Source organism: Opisthorchis viverrini, assembly GCF_000715545.1.
Source record: "Opisthorchis viverrini unplaced genomic scaffold opera_v5_235, whole genome shotgun sequence".
In the NCBI taxonomy this organism is placed as follows: Eukaryota; Metazoa; Platyhelminthes; class Trematoda; order Opisthorchiida; family Opisthorchiidae; genus Opisthorchis; species Opisthorchis viverrini.
The window spans coordinates 114,988-126,121 of record NW_008751887.1 but is presented as its reverse complement, the minus strand read 5'-3'; positions in this window follow the sequence as shown (position 1 = coordinate 126,121).

The window sequence follows — 11,134 nt, the reverse complement described above, 5'->3', positions numbered from 1 at the left end:
TCTCTATACAGGCAACAGTGAAAAGTTTATCGACCAAAGTTTGTGTCAGGCTCTTTCAGGGGTGACGGCAACCTTATGAAAAGGCTAGAGTACCTAGACGCTTTTCTTAGTCAGCGTTTCCGGATTAATCTGGAGAAAGAAAATTCACAACCCCAAGTAACTGGCGTTGAAGAAGGCTCGGGTGCACGTATAACGTTTGAAATGCCCCGGCCCCGTTAGGGTTGGGCGCCAAATGCAGTAATCTTCATGGTGAACGTCTTCTACAATTCTATGCTGGCTGTTGAGCTTGGTGTGAAGAACTTTTTTCATTGTGTGGTCCTGCTACTTTCGAAGATCTGTGGAGGCGAAGCAAATGCTTGGTAGTCGACTACCCGCGATGAGACCCAGCTGCTGGATACCATCCGCCCAGAATTGCCTTTGGATGTGGACCCTTTTTCATGTTTTTACTCAATATTTTTTTCTTTAAAGATATCCTAAGCTAGTAACTGGCGTTGAAGAAGGCTCGGGTGCACGTATAACGTTTGAAATGCCCCGGCCCCGTTAGGGTTGGGCGCCAAATGCAGTAATCTTCATGGTGAACGTCTTCTACAATTCTATGCTGGCTGTTGAGCTTGGTGTGAAGAACTTTTTTCATTGTGTGGTCCTGCTACTTTCGAAGATCTGTGGAGGCGAAGCAAATGCTTGGTAGTCGACTACCCGCGATGAGACCCAGCTGCTGGATACCATCCGCCCAGAATTGCCTTTGGATGTGGACCCTTTTTCATGTTTTTACTCAATATTTTTTTATTTAAAGATATTCCTAAGCTACATATTACGAAGAACGGTCGCAGATCACAATGGTGCTTTTGCACCTACCCATTTTGGACGGCAAAACGAGGAACTACAAAATCTACACTGAAGGTAAAAAGTTTGGTGGAAACTAGAATTTCAAGAAATAAAAGAATCTAATGCAGCGAGGAGAGAGATTAGGTTAGTTTTCACAACCGAAAATAATTTTCTTGAAATGCTGCGTCAGTCAGCTGATTGGAAATATTCATAGTAGCGCACCCTCGTTGTGGCTTCCAGTACGGCTTCCAAAGTACTGTCACTAACCCTTCACCATGCCTCTCCTCAGAAGTGCAAAGCAAGCGACTGTTCCGAACAGAGAGGCAGAATATTTGCAAACATAATAGCGTAACTGCCATTTTTCGTAAATACTCTGATAAGAACTTGCAAGTTTGAAGTTCGTAGGTCACATCTGATGCCTATGATAACAGTTATATGGGATAGAAGCCTAAAACAAACCATCCGGAAGACATCCTAAAATATCTCGTCTACTGTTTCGTTCCCTTCTTCTTGTACACTGGATGGAATTTCGGGTGCACAATCCGTTCTAAAAGATGTTTCGGACATGCAACGTGCCAAGTAGCACTTCAAGATTTTTATTCCTTCTGCCTTCCAAAAATTTAAAAAAAATTTAAATCGCCAAACACTTAGCCTGACTTAGCAACCGTGCGAACTGTGACTCGTTTGGGCGCAAACCGTCAGCGGAAGCATTGCCAGCACGCAGGAAAACTTTCGAAACCTGTCTGTTTCACAGCGTCATAAGCAACCTGCCTCAAAGCTGACTTTCCTTCTACGCGAGGTGACTGTGTGGGATGAATGAGTCTAAGACCATGTCCATCCGATCGAATGAACTCAGACACATCGAGACGTTTGATCATTGAGAAACTTCCAGTTAATTGGGCGTTAAATGGCCGAAGGGCCCTGCAAAAAAGTTGAGCGTAGACATGTACCTGGTGGTTGATAACTCAGACGAGAAGCAGGCCTTGTGTTTGGGTTTATCAGGTATGTTCTGCGCATGCATGACTACCGCCGCACAGAAAGCATATTTTTAGATTCATTTGCCTGTTGAAGAAGTGCCGGCAGGTGACATGCCGTAACGCAAACTAGGACTGGCTTCACTATTTTCACTATTCTCGCTAGGGTTCCCACCGTTGCCCTGAGTGTGGTTAGAAGTCACACTTGTTATCCCCAAGGTCGAATGTGCCGTAATACGCAGTCTGAATATTTAGCCAATGTTTGCCTTATCATCATAATACATAATAACATGATATTATTTTTCAATACTGGTACCTTTCCGCAGTCCAATTACATTTCATCCGCAGGCCCTTCTTATAAGACTGAGAAAAGGAACAGATGAGGCACCAGTGCCTATATTTTGCAGTTAAGGGACCTCCAGACGATAGTTCAGGCTGGGCAAGGACTGACAACAGGGGTGTTAATGCCCCAAATCAATGGATGTATCTTATGGCATCCTCATGGTGGCCGCTTGACAAAGGGAATCCCGTATATTATATTCAAAAGGGCGAGTCGCACCGACGGAATCCAGACCTTAAGCAGTTTTTATCAGATTCCCATGATAGGCTGTACAGTGAATTGGACTCAGGAATCGGAAACATGTTTATCATAAAAATTGTAGAATTGCGCTATGCATGACCTGACCACCAGGTTGTATATATACCCTGGCACGATAAATCAGTTCCTCGCTAGGCGTTTTTCTAAATGCGTCGGCTCCAGGTGGCACTGATCACGGTTTTGGGACAACTGTTTCTGGAGACCTGGGCCGCTTGTAGAGGAGAAGTCTCAGAACCATACGATGAATCAGCCTGATGTGCCTATCCCAGTAAAAGTGAGGTGATGCCGTGCCGCCCTATTTATATAAACTTGGGCAAAGCGATACAACCTTTAGTCATTTGCATATTGACTCAATCTCACAAGCTGCGAATGAGACATGCAATTAGTTAAACACTTCATACACTCGAATGGCGCATTCAGTAACTACCCGTCCCAGAACATGACCATACACCTGTGGAATCTGCTAATTTCTAAGACAATGCTATTTTCATCTGTTCACTAAATAACACTTGTCCCCATTTTGAAGGCGAGAACGATATCTTCCGGACCGTCTTGCTTTAGTATAGGGGTTTTACGGACCTTCAAGCGCCTCCGCCCTTTTGTCAAATTAAGCTAAAACACCGCTCCACTCACGGAAACGTTTGAAGAGCTTTGCGTATATTTTTGTTCGTCAAGATGGTTGAAAAGTGAAAGAACACGTGCTATTGATAATTAGCTGAGGTAGTATCTACTGGGAACGTCTGTCAAGAATAACAAGACGGTCAACAAGGTCAAATGCGCCGCGGAGCTTAGGGGCAATAAAATTGTGGGGCATTAGTGTGCGTAGCCTGTTTTAGCACTAACCTATTGAGATGTTGACGGAAAAATTCTCACCATGCCCGATCCCCAATTTCCGCTCTCACTTCTGAGTTTTAGTTGTCGACCGAGGCAGGTAATGGACGTTTTACGCTAAGTGTCGATCCGATCCTGAAGTTTGGGCTGAACGCGCTTGATTCGCAGTACTCAGTACGGGTGCGCAAACAAAGCTCTTGCCCTAACTTTTCGACCACAAATTAGCAGTATTCGACAGTAACTGCCAGAGATTAGTATTTTTGTTAAACGAGAATTATCTAGTGTTTATAACACCAGCCCATTATGCAGTAGATTGTGCCGGTAAAGTCCCTGAATTTTGGGCTACCCGATGTAGAACACCTCACAAGAGTCCATTGGAACAATTTTGTGTAGCTTAATGAGTCATAGAGTTTACAAATCATCACACCAAAGCGGAATCAGGTTCTTTTCTGATGGTTGTAGCTTTTCTGTATTCACGTGATAAGATATGGTCTAGTGCTTTCAGCGAATTTCATTCAGGCAACTGCACTGATCACATCAAATTTGGATGTGACTCTCAAATGGGCACGACTGGCGGCTGTTGAAGATTAGGACTCCTCGTTTTTATCGTCTTTTATAAGTCATTGTGCTTTTTATGATGCAACGTTGCACTTTCAGTTTCTCTGAGCACCGGCTTTCGTCTCTAGTTTGCTATTGTCGGAGGCGCAGATCGACAGAGCAGCAGACTCGAATAGACGTTGAACAATGTCTGGATTCCGGTGTGCAAGAAAACACGGTGGATGTCACGATAGCTAGCTGAACCGGTTCGCTGACCTGACCAGCAGTGCCAAACAATGTTGCAGTGCCTTCATTGACTTAGAACTGTGCCAGTGATGAGGAGGATTTCGAAGAGATTGAAGATGAAAATAGAGATATCCGGTATACCAACTTTCAAGATGAGCGAAAGGGCATCTTCAATGCTTGGAAAACTGGGGTCTATAGTGTGGATGGGTGAGGAAGTTTAGTCAGATGAATCAAATGAGATAGTGCAAAGTGTGGGGGCAGTCACATCAATAGCTGGGATCATTACTGAACCAGGTGAGGAGCAATATGTAGAAAGTGTCAATGCGGACGGAACATAGCAGCCCGCAAATTAGAAATTTAGGAATTCGACGACATCACTAGGGTCCGAAAGATGCCTTACGTCAGCGGCCACAATACTTGGGTTCGCAGAGGAATAAGAGAAGCAAAACCTGTGAAGGAAGCGCCCCAGTAACATGGAGTGGGGTAATGGGTTACAACATAGATTTTTTGTGCTTTTCAAGGGCCGGTTTTTAAGTGGTAATCTCAGTCTTCAGTTTGTGAATTTGAATCAGTGGGTTGAGGTCGTGGAATTCACCAGAGAGCCTACGAAGCCTACTAAGTTTATGACTTAGAGCGGATAATCGCCCGTGTGAAGGGCAACCAGAAACACGAAATTGGTGTGGAAGCAACTAGACATATTGGTGATAGTACGTGGGCGTATAAACTTTTGACCACTTTTTGAATGGCCCGAAAAGAATGCACTAAGCGATATTAGTTAGGGAACGTCGGACTACATGAAACCGAGGTTACTGGGTTTGTGTCTGGGGTCGGCGGTCAAAAACCTGTGGGGCGTCTTCAGAGTGTTATCGACCGGATTAATGGAGAAGAATCGGAGCAAAAAAAGGTAGTTGGTGTGGAGGGACGGACGGCACCCGAAAATAGAGTACAGGTGGGACTGTCGTGAGTGGGCATTGATGTTGAAGCAGACAGGGGAAGCGTTAACTTTCGGCCTTAGCTGATACGGAGTTTTATGAAGACGTGGTACGTGCGGTTTGATGTAAGGCAAATGTCGTCGAGGTTAAGCTGAACGTATCCGTTGAAAAGGATGAGGCGGCGGAAAGAGATCTCGCGCAAAGGATATGCCAGTGCTCATGGATGAGGAACTTGATGTGAATCAAGATTATTTAGCAGTATTCGTGGGTTAAAGTTTCTGCTCAGGACCCGTCTTGCATGGCTTGGGGGCCAAAGTTATTTTTTATACATTTTGGGGCATGGTCTGCTTTGTAGAAGAAGGATAAAGGGTTGAAACTCGGGGAGTTAGTGTGTTAGAGGGTGCCAATATACCAAGCCCAGACAACGGCCGTTTGACCCCCAAGAAACCGTTCGTGGGGAGCCACGGAGTATCTCTAAATCAGAAGGTCGGGAGGAAGAATAGGCTTTCGTCATGTCCGGGTTGATGAGATACAGAATCTTTTATATCAGCAGTCAATATAGTTGGTGATATGGGTCAGCGGTGATATGAGTGGGTGCCCAAAAGTAAAAGTGGAGAGCCGATGGTCACGAGCGTAGGTGCAAGATCTGGCGCTGACAGGCAGGTTTGTGTGGCACAAGAGTATGAGTTAGTACGTTAATAGGGCGAACTTGAAGGATATCTGGCGGAACACTGGGAATCAGTAATAACGCGTCAACTCCATCATTATCAGATAAGGTTTCAGGCCTGACATGCCTCAAACCGGCTTGAATGTGATCGGCGACTGCAGTGAGTCCAATGGAATATGGTGCCATTGCATAAGAAGCCGCGTTGATTGTCAGATTCATCACGCTTTTGTTTGAAGCCTGCGTTCCCTGGCTGCTAGGCGCGCATGCATCAATGTCGATCCGGCTTACGTATTCACATAAGGAGTTTGTGGCATGTGAAATCTACTTTTGCAGTCAAGCACGAGCAGCTTTGACCTTCACTGTTGGGTAGCTGAGAGGAGGGCCTAAGTTACGAGCAGAACTATGGCGTCGTTTTCATCACTGAATCGCAATAATGTTGGACGACACGATGGTGGACTCGACTCTCGGAAGCGTGGAACTTTGCGGGCGGTGTCAAGCAGGTTACATGCTTTCAAGCGAACAGCTTCTGTGAGCTTGAGCGGGATGTGACAAAGGGCGTTGTTAATTGAGACCTACTGACGGCACTTCAATCTCACAGGCAAGTGCGTCAATGTGAATCGACGCCCATTTAAGATTTGGCGGATGACATGGTGCGTCAGGACCCGGAAGGCAATCACCTACTTTTGCAGTCAAGCACGAGCAGCTTTGACCTTCACTGTTGGGTAGCTGAGAGGAGGGCCTAAGTTACGAGCAGAACTATGGCGTCGTTTTCATCACTGAATCGCAATAATGTTGGACGACACGATGGTGGACTCGACTCTCGGAAGCGTGGAACTTTGCGGGCGGTGTCAAGCAGGTTACATGCTTTCAAGTGAACTGCTTCTGTGAGCTTGAGCGGGATGTGACAAAGGGCGTTGTTAATTGAGACCTACTGACGGCACTTCAATCTCACAGGCAAGTGCGTCAATGTGAATCGACGCCCATTTGAGATTTGGCGGATGACATGGTGCGTCAGGAGCCGGAAGGCAAGCAATTACCTACGTGCTTTGGAAGGTAGCCAGTTGGCTTCCCATCTTATGCGCAGCGGCTCTGAGTGTAGCTAAGTCCGGGTGAATCCAAGATTCCGCTAGAAAGGGAGAACACAAAAACTAGTTGTAAGTACGAGAAAACGGAGAGCCCTAACAATGTCTACTTGTTGAGTAAAATTATTACAGCAGGTTTATATGCAAGCAAGGGACTTATCTTTTTGCAGGTACAGGTTGATAAATCCTGTTGCAAGTCCGGATGCAGGTGTTGTGTCTTCGCTGTTGTAACAGTCACACCTAGACCTGGATATCCGTGAGTGAAATGCCATAAGTCCTGAGCGGCTCTGCTCCGAGTTGGGCGACCTGCGAACTCCGTTGAGCTGTGTTGTGTTGCTGTGCTGTTATCCTATATGTAGGAACGTTTGCGTGTGTGGGTGTCAGTACATGGCTTGTTGCTACCACATCGGACGGTAGACAGTCGATGTCAGATGAGTCACTCTTGTGTGTCGTGGTTTGTACGTGTAGGGATATAAAGCGAGTCTTGGGATCGAGGACTTGACTGTGAGCTGTGTATTCAAGTGAGTCACGATTCTGTGGCGTGATATTGTTAGTGAAAAAAGAAGGACAGATCTTGTGATCCAGCGAGTGTCGGTGACCTGTACAGTCATGTATGTGTCGAAAGGGTAGCTACAAGGGAAAAGAGCTGCTGAGTTGGACATGAGGGGAGATATTGGTTGGAACTACCGAACAATCTGATGTTGCTTGGACTTCGAAGGGTGATGAGAGTGAATCCCAGGCCTTTTCTCATGCTGTGCGTTCCTTGGACAAAAAAGTAAATGGACGATGGGGATGTGGGGCCACACAATCGCTTCACGAAGTAGAGGAATGATGGCTTTATCATAGCTCATCAGATTACGCAAACTTCAACGCCAGCTGAATACTGCTGACCAACATACAATCCGCTTACAAACGTGAGTCCCAGTGTTTGATTTGATGTCTGGGAAATAAGTTCTGGTTTACGAAAGGATACTAATAAAGTAAAAAATGAAATGGCTTCGGTTTGCGGTCAGGGCCTTAGAAGCGCTGTTTCTTGTGAGCTACGGGCGAGTGGCTGGGAGTAGGAAACCTACGTGGGACTTGTACTATAAAATATTCGCGTCGAAAAAACCTAATCAAATAGAGAAAACTCATAGGGAGGGTTAGTGCGGCTACTACGGGAGCACTCTAAATAAGTGGTTATGAAAATTCCTTGACGGCATCCCCCACCAGCTGGTTTACGAAAGGATACTAATAAAGTAAAAAATGAAATGGCTTCGGTTTGCGGTCAGGGCCTTAGAAGCGCTGTTTCTTGTGAGCTACGGGCGAGTGGCTGGGAGTAGGAAACCTACGTGGGACTTGTACTATAAAATATTCGCGTCGAAAAAACCTAATCAAATAGAGAAAACTCATAGGGAGGGTTAGTGCGGCTACTACGGGAGCACTCTAAATAAGTGGTTATGAAAATTCCTTGACGGCATGCCCCCACCAGTTGTGAATAAACATTATCAATACTATCATAATTAGTGCACACATACCCGAAACGCGACGGATGGGCTGGGGTGAAAAATAATCACAAAATTTGATGTTGGGATTATACATTCAAAAAAGAAAACGATCACATCTCAGAATACGAGAAAAATTTCGGGAAGCTCATTCGGGTGACGCGTAAAGCCACAAGCGAAACCGCGGTTAGAAGTACCGGGAGTTATCAACAAAATATTTTACTACGCGTGCGAAGTGTGCAGATATCAAAGACAAAGCTCACACTATAGGGATTGCTGTCCAATTGATGCAGCTACTGGTGCAAGTCAAAAGAAAGCCTGGATGAAGGGCGAGTTGACGTAAGTTAATGGCAAACAAGCGCACAGTACGTATTAACGCAAGTGGTGAAAAAGTGCGTTGGAAAATGTCGTCAGAATGCATTCGAAATGTAAAGGGTTAGGAGTTCGTGAGGGATTGTGGGTGAATAACTAGTACACGGAGCAGACGCAGAAAACATCAACTTCAGACAAGGGAAGTGCTTGACCGAGAGCACAGAGCCGCATGTAGCCTGCATTCCCCCGTCTTTTGAAAAATGACAGTTGGTCTAGTCGTTATAGACTGTCAGAAGCAACTGATGCAGAAACTGTACTTTAGGTAACCCAAAAGGAAAGCGATTTAACCCCAAACGACAGGCCCTACCACATTCGGGGCCTTACTTCGACAACTCAGACAACCGCGAAGAATGCATGATGATTTGAGAATTCCTGGTTCTTAAGGAGGGATCTTCGCCTAAGAGAAAAATACCAGAACTCATCGTATACGTGCAATCCGGAAAAAATTTCAAGAACGTATTTATATACTTATGGAAGAATTACAACTTATGAGCGATCCTGGTTCACCACAACATCCTTGAGTACCATTGCACCCTTCGTACTAATTAATTAGACCGGTATACTCATGATTCCGTTGGCTGCAACACCATCGTTCTTGTTCACAAAAAAAGCGTCATGACTATATTCGAATCGTTTATTGGCCTCCGGATATTTGCGTACCAATAAACATTAGGAGACGCGCGATCTTTTAGTTCGGCTTGCAATCAATATGTCTATGTTTTCGGCATTATATAAAAAAACACTGATCACCAAGAAGAATGATCCACACTCCATATCGGACTGTGCAAAGCAAAACCGACCTCTACCAATGTGCTGGTGATTTACTCTCAACGATTATTTTTTTGGCCCGAACTGTAGCTGGTACAGATTTAGTCGCAACACTGAGCGCACATAGCCTGAACGATGCTGTGGCTTGTTTAGTTACGGAATGCCCAACATAAAAAGGGCACATTTCAGATGCTAATATACAGGCCATGCAAGCGGTTTGATGGAGAGGCCTTGTCGTTCCTCTCTGCAAGAATGCTTGGCCTCCGGCTTCACTCCGCCAGACATAATAAACCACAAACTTGGCTACAATGATTTTTTACTTTTAACAAACTTAATTGAACCCTAGTCCTCCATTTGCATAACCGAGAGAAATAACCCGTGTGGGAGAAAAATGCCGTAATAACTGTGATAGCTGCATAAAATTTCCTTACGTTCAGAGATCTGAGTGCCGTTGTTTGTCCTAAATGCAGCTACTTAACTTTTCACATTCTTCTGTTTCGAAATGGCGATCCAGATTATTGTAATGCAAGACCTCTTAAAATTTTCAGATGCCATACTGCAATGTAAGCGGAGTACGCTTTCGTTTCTATGGAAACCGGAACGAAGCAAGGCTGACCTCTGGAAAAAATATAGCGTTTTCGCAGAAGTGAACGGTGCCTGGTCCGGTCCCCAGGTATGATGCACAAAACTTGTCCGTATAATGGACAAAATCCTGCGGGATAAATCTGAACGATCTTCAAACAACAGCCTCAAGCATTTGTACTAAACCAATGCACCGTGGAAATGCCACTTTCATTTCCTCTTAAAAATGCACTGTTTTAGAGCAGAATACCTGAGCTGTTATGGTCTGTGCCCAGTAGCATTGCAACGCCCAACTCAGGACCAGAGCATCTCCGTTGACTCGCAGCGAAATCTTAAAAAACGTGGGTATACAGTTCCCTATGATACCCCTGTGTGTGGCAAAGCAGCACGAGGTTCTAAGACCGACCAAGAGGTTTCAATTCATATTGAAGTCCTATCAAAACGAATATACAAGCCTATGTTTAGCCGCACAGCAGAGTAAAAAGCAACAATGAGATATGTACCAACTCCTTTTCAAACAGATGACTTCAGGGGATACATAAGGTGAACTGGCATTTCGCAAAATGCAGAACCGCTGTAAATCAGAAATCCGCAAATGGAACACACGAAAACAAGCGACCATCTTGGACCTCACTCGAAAAAACAAGAACGTCTTGTTAAAATACATGAGACATCGCCGCAGAAACAAGCCATCCGCGTTCTTCTTGAGGGACAGAAACGGAGAACCGACAAATGACTCAAAAGTGGTATCTGAGGTTTACACAGAACACTATGCGTGTCTATACTCAGCCCCAACGTCCTCGTCAAATCCATTCTTGTCAAGGCCGAACTACGAATAGCCCCAACCGAGTGGTCTTCACGGTGGAGGACAATAGACAACTCTTGCACAAGATCAACCCGTTCTGCGCGTTGGAGCCCGACAAGGTCCATCCAAGGATCCTTAAAGAAACGTCCTCCACACTGGCAAATAATTTACGCCTGGTGTTTCGTCAGTCGCTTGACGAAGGCCGCCTTCCCTCTGCTTGGAAGGAAGCGATTGTCACGCCAATCTACAAGATTGGTGACCGAATATCGCCCGGCAGCTATAGGCCTACAAGCCTCACTAGCGTGCCGTGCAAGGGGGTGGAACGCATTCTGAAGCGAGCTATTCGAGATCACATTACTTCCAGCAATCTGATATCTCCAGCTCAACACGGATTTCTCGCAAACCTCTCTTGCGTGACAAACATGCTCGTG